This window comes from Oncorhynchus keta, chromosome 8, assembly GCF_023373465.1.
Source record: "Oncorhynchus keta strain PuntledgeMale-10-30-2019 chromosome 8, Oket_V2, whole genome shotgun sequence".
Taxonomy (NCBI): Eukaryota; Metazoa; Chordata; class Actinopteri; order Salmoniformes; family Salmonidae; genus Oncorhynchus; species Oncorhynchus keta.
In genome coordinates this window covers 46,095,398-46,102,129 of record NC_068428.1, presented here as the reverse complement: position 1 = coordinate 46,102,129, position 6,732 = coordinate 46,095,398, and the positions used below count along the sequence as shown (strand labels likewise).

At 44.9% G+C, this 6,732-nt stretch overlaps 1 protein-coding gene across 11 annotated transcripts in view; it reads right to left on the bottom strand.

The window, feature by feature from the left end:
* Positions 1-6,732, bottom strand: part of si:ch211-278j3.3 (E3 ubiquitin-protein ligase RNF19A) — a 98,511-nt gene that overhangs the window by 38,394 nt on the left and 53,385 nt on the right. The gene's annotated exons all lie outside the window — the stretch shown is intronic.

Sequence of the window (6,732 nt, the reverse complement as noted above, 5' to 3'; positions counted from 1 at the left end):
CTCTGGTCTAAAGTAGTGTTCTATATAGGGAATAGGGCCCTGGTCTAAAGTAGTGTTCTATATAGGGAATAGGGCTCTGGTCAACAGTAGTGTTCTATGTAGGGAATAGGGCTCTGGTCTAAAGTAGTGTTCTATATAGGGAATAGGGCTCTGGTCTAAAGTAGTGTTCTATATAGGGAATAGGGCTCTGGTCTAAAGTAGTGTTCTATATAGGGAATAGGGCTCTGGTCTAAAGTAGTGTTCTATATAGGGAATAGGGCTCTGGTCTAAAGTAGTGTTCTATATAGGGAATAGGGCTCTGGTCTAAAGTTGTGCACTATATAGGGAATAGGGCTCTGGTCTAAAGTAGTGTTCTATATAGGGAATAGGGCTCTGGTCTAAAGTTGTGCACTACCTAGGGAATAGGCCTCTGGTCTAAAGTAGTGTTCTATATAGGGAATAGGGCCCTGGTCTAAAGTAGTGTTCTATATAGGGAATAGGGCTCTGGTCTAAAGTAGTGTTCTATATAGGGAATAGGGCTCTGGTCAACAGTAGTGTTCTATATAGGGAATAGGGCTCTGGTCTAAAGTAGTGTTCTATATAGGGAATAGGGCTCTGGTCAACAGTAGTGTTCTATATAGGGAATAGGGCTCTGGTCTAAAGTAGTGTTCTATATAGGGAATAGGGCCCTGGTCAACAGTAGTACACTACCTAGGGAATAGGGCTCTGGTCAACAGTAGTGCTCTATATAGGGAATAGGGCTCTGGTCGACAGTAGTGGTCTATATAGGGAATAGGGCTCTGGTCTAAAGTAGTGTTCTATATAGGGAATAGGGCTCTGGTCAACAGTAGTACACTACCTAGGGAATAGGGCTCTGGTCAACAGTAGTGCTCTATATAGGGAATAGGGCTCTGGTCGACAGTAGTGGTCTATATAGGGAATAGGGCTCTGGTCTAAATAGTGCACTATATAGGGAATAAGGCTCTGGTCTAAAGTAGTACACTATATAGGGAATAGGGCTCTGGTCTAAAGTAGTGCACTATATAGGGAATAGGGCTCTGGTCTAAATAGTGCACTATATAGGGAATAAGGCTCTGGTCTAAAGTAGTGCACTATATAGGGAATAGGGCTCTGGTCTAAAGTAGTGTTCTATAATAGGGAATAGGGCGCTGGTCAACAGTAGTGTACTATATAGGGAATAGGGCTCTGGTCTAAAGTAGTGTTCTATATAGGGAATAGGGCTCTGGTCTAAATAGTGCACTATATAGGGAATAGGGCTCTGGTCTAAAGTAGTGTTCTATAATAGGGAATAGGGCTCTGGTCAACAGTAGTGTACTATATAGGGAATAGGGCTCTGGTCTAAAGTAGTGTTCTATATAGGGAATAGGGCTCTGGTCTAAATAGTGCACTATATAGGGAATAGGGCTCTTGTCTAAAGTAGTGCACTATATAGGGAATAGGGCTCTGGTCAACAGTAGTGCGAATAGGGTGCCATTTGGGACTCACATAGTCAAAAAATATAAAATGCAACATGCAACAATTTCAACGATTTTACTGAGTTACATTTCATATCAGGAAATCAGTCAACTGAAAGAAATCTATGGATTTCACATGACTGGGCAGGGGCACAGTCATGGGTGGGAATGGGAGGGCATAGGCCCACCCACTTGGAAGCCAGGTCCACCCACTTGGAAGCCAGGCCCAGCCAATCAGAATGAGTTTTTTCCCCGACCAAAGGGCTTTCCTACAGACAGAAATACTCCCATCAGTTTCATCTCAGACGATACTGCAGGGGGAAAAGCTGGATGTGGATGTCCTTGGCTAGCGTGGTGACACGTATCGCCAAATTCTCTAAAATGACGTTGGAGGTAGCTTATGGTATATAACATTCAATTCTCTGGCAACAGCTCTGGTGGACATTCCTGCAGTCAGCTCCCTCAACTTGTGACATCTGTGGCAAACTGCACATTTTAGAGTGGCCTTTCATTTTTCCCAGGACAAGGTGCACCTGTGTAATGATCATGCTGTTTAATCCACTTCTTGATATGCCACACCTGTCAGGTGGATGGATTATCTTGGTAAAAGGAGAAATGCTCACTAACAGGGATGTAAACACATTTGTGCACAAAATTGAAGAGAAATAAGCTTTTTTTGTCCGGATGTAACATTTCTAGGATATTCTATTTCAGCTCATGAAACATGGGACCAACACTTTACATGTTGCGGTTATATTTTTGTTCACTATACACACAGACACACACACAGACACACAGACAGACACACAGACAGACACACAGACACACAGACACCATTCCCTTGTTTTTGACCTTTACACCTTTCACCTTTATAAATATATCATAGATCATTTGAGGGCTTCTGAGTTGCGCAGCGGTCTAAGACACTGCATCTCAGTGTTAGATACATCACTACAGATCCTGGTTCAGCGGTCTAAGACACTGCATCTCAGTGTTAGATACATCACTACAGATCCTGGTTCAGCGGTCTAAGACACTGCATCTCAGTGTTAGATACATCACTATAGATCCTGGTTCAGCGGTCTGAGACACTGCATCTCAGTGTTAGATACATCACTACAGATCCTGGTTCAGCGGTCTAAGACACTACATCTCAGTGCTAGATACATCACTACAGATCCTGGTTCAGCGGTCTAAGGCACTGCATCTCAGTGTTAGATACATCACTACAGACACTGATTCAGCGGTCTAAGACACTGCATCTCAGTGCTAGATACATTACTACAGATCCTGGTTCAGCGGTCTGAGACACTGCATCTCAGTGTTAGATACATCACTACAGATCCTGGTTCAGCGGTCTAAGACACTGCATCTCAGTGTTAGATACATCACTACAGATCCTGGTTCAGCGGTCTGAGACACTGCATCTCAGTGCTAGATACATCACTCCAGATCCTGGTTCAGTGGTCTAAAGACACTGCATCTCAGTGCTAGATACATCACTACAGATCCTGGTTCAGCGGTCTGAGACACTGCATCTCAGTGTTAGATACATCACTACAGATCCTGGTTCAGCGGTCTAAGGCACTGCATCTCAGTGTTAGATACATCACTACAGATCCTGGTTCAGCGGTCTAAGGCACTGCATCTCAGTGTTAGATACATCACTACAGACACTGATTCAGCGGTCTAAGACACTGCATCTCAGTGTTAGATACATCACTACAGATCCTGGTTCAGCGGTCTAAGACACTGCATCTCAGTGTTAGATACATCACTACAGATCCTGGTTCAGCGGTCTAAGACACTGCATCTCAGTGTTAGAGGCGTCACTACAGATCCTGGTTCAGCGGTCTAAGACACTGCATCTCAGTGTTAGATACATCACTACAGATCCTGGTTCAGCGGTCTAAGACACTGCATCTCAGTGTTAGATACATCACTACAGATCCTGGTTCAGCGGTCTAAGACACTGCATCTCAGTGTTAGATACATCACTACAGATCCTGGTTCAGCGGTCTGAGACACTGCATCTCAGTGTTAGATACATCACTACAGATCCTGGTTCAGCGGTCTGAGACACTGCATCTCAGTGTTAGATACATCACTACAGATCCTGGTTCAGCGGTCTAAGACACTGCATCTCAGTGCTAGATACATCACTACAGATCCTGATTCAGTGGTCTAAGGCACTGCATCTCAGTGCTAGATACATCAACACAGATCATGGTTCAGTGGTCTAAAGACACTGCATCTCAGTGCTAGATACATTACTACAGATCCTGGTTCAGCGGTCTGAGACACTGCATCTCAGTGTTAGATACATCACTACAGATCCTGGTTCAGCGGTCTAAGACACTGCATCTCAGTGTTAGATACATCACTACAGATCCTGGTTCAGCGGTCTAAGACACTGCATCTCAGTGTTAGATACATCACTACAGATCCTGGTTCAGCGGTCTAAGACACTGCATCTCAGTGTTAGATACATCACTACAGATCCTGGTTCAGCGGTCTAAGACACTGCATCTCAGTGTTAGATACATCACTACAGATCCTGGTTCAGCGGTCTAAGACACTGCATCTCAGTGTTAGATACATCACTACAGATCCTGGTTCAGCGGTCTAAGACACTGCATCTCAGTGCTAGATACATCACTACAGATCCTGGTTCAGCGGTCTAAGACACTGCATCTCAGTGTTAGATACATCACTACAGATCCTGGTTCAGCGGTCTAAGACACTGCATCTCAGTGCTAGATACATCACTACAGATCCTGGTTCAGCGGTCTAAGACACTGCATCTCAGTGTTAGATACATCACTACAGATCCTGGTTCAGCGGTCTAAGACACTGCATCTCAGTGTTAGATACATCACTACAGACCCTGGTTCGTTTCCAGGCTGTACCACAATCAGATGTGATTGTGAGTCCCATAGGTCGGCACACAATTGGCCCAGCGTCTGGGTTTGGCCGGTGTAGGCCGTCATTGTAAATAAGAATTTGTTCTTAACCGACTTGCCTAGTTAAATAGAGGTTAAATAAAATAAAATAAATAAAAATCATGCTGGTAGTTCACAAGATAAAAGGGGTACCCAGTAGGGTAGGATCCAGAGAAACACCCTAAACAGCTTCAGGTAACAGAGCTTATTGCTACCAGGAGATAAACTCCCCAATCACAGACCTCTGTCATAATGCTACCAGGATACAAACTCCCCCAATCACAGACCTCTGTCATAATGCTACCAGGATAGAGGTCTGATTGGGGAGTTTATATCCTGGTAGCATTATGACAGAGGTCTGTGATTGGGGGAGTGTGTATCCTGGTAGCATTATGACAGAGGTCTGTGATTGGGGGAGTTTGTATCCTGGTAGCATTATGACAGAGGTCTGTGATTGGGGGAGTTTGTATCCTGGTAGCATTATGACAGAGGTCTGTGATTGGGGGAGTGTGTATCCTGGTAGCATGATGACAGAGGTCTGTTTGATTTTGGGCTTTACTCTCTCACCACATGGTCACATGTGGTCCTTCTGTGGCTCAGTTGGTAGAGCATGGCGCTTGTAACGCCAGGGTAGTGGGTTCGATTCCGGGACCACCCATACGTAGAATGTATGCACACATGACTGTAAGTCGCTTTGGATAAAAGCGTCAGCTAAATGGCATATATTATTATTATTATTATATTATTTCTGGGCCTATCATCTCCTTACTGGAAGAGTCACTGCTTTGGCTCAACAACACAATATTAGAAATGTACACAAACACTTTGGACCTGAACAAATTGTTTTTCCAATTCATTAGGATTTATATAAAAGTAGCCTGGGGGCTAGTAACTCCGGCTAGTCACAGGTACGCAATGGCTTCAGAGAAAACACATTTTCCTAGATTTGTTTACACTTCTGTTTTGATATTTTCAACATGAAATCAAATTGTCAATGTCACGTGATCCCATAACCCTGTTGTTTCACTCCACTTACTGGTAGCCTTCCCTTAGCCATCTGATCTGCCCATCCCTGAATGTCTTCCAGCATCCCAAACAGCACCCTGTTCTCTACATAGTGCAGGGTCCATAGGGAATAGGGTGATATTTGGGATGCAGGCTGCGTTTCTGTCCGCAAACCCTCAGTGCATCGTTAGGGCACTGTTATCTCCAATCAGATCATCCACCCATCAAAACGTCTGTCTGTCTATCTGTCTGTCTGTCTGTCTGTCTGTCTCTCTCTCTAAAAATGGCGGAAAGCTTTTGGTTGGGAAGATGTTGTTTGTCTGCTAACATCCGGGGGTCTACGTTTGACGGTCCGGTATATTTTCCACCTTTAAATGGGATGGAGGGATGAGAGAGTGGAGGAAGCAGAGCTTGAGTCAGGGGGGGGGGGTCCTTCCACTGAGGGCTCCAGGGAGAAACAGTAGAGAGAGGGGGGATGGAGAAGGAGGTGTGGGGGGTTGGGGGGGGGATCCTTCCACTGAGGGCTCCAGGGAGAAACAGTAGAGAGAGGGTGATGGAGAAAGAGGTGTGGGGGGGGGGTCCTTCCACTGAGGGCTCCAGGGAGAAACAGTAGAGAGAGAGGGGGATGGAGAAAGAGGTGTGGGGGGGAGGGGATCCTTCCACTGAGGGCTCCAGGGAGAAACAGTAGAGAGAGAGAGGGGGATGGAGAAAGAGGTGTGTGTGGGGGGGGGAATAGAGAGAGAGAGAGGATAGAGAGAGGGCGAGCGAGAGAAGGGAAAACACACATCTTCCGTTTACAGCCTAATGGCTCCTCTGTTTTCTGAGAAGAGGGAGGAAGTATCCTGTCCAATCATCCTCACAGGACACATTAGAACACATCGCCTTAAACATTTGACCTCGTGTCGATACAGAAGATCCCGTTCCATCTTGAGGTTTTATTTCCTCTTTTTATTTCCAGGAAATACAGCAGTTTGTTTTGAACCATTACATAAAGTGTTTATCTGTCTTTCATAAAAACACCCGCACAGGATTACAGGGAATCATGGGTAAAATAATCTGTCTTGAAAAGTGATTCAATAAGTCTGTTCGACCTGAACAAACAGAGCAACAGTACAGACTAACCTAATAGGATACACACACACACACACACACACACACACACACACACACACACACACACACACACACACACACACACACACGAGCCAACATGATTTATATGGTTGGTCCTGTTGTCTCAGATGGAGGCTGGACAAAATGCTGAACATACTGACCCAAATATTCTGCTGGGTTACTTACTGATAAATTACAACAGAGTTAATAAATCCCAA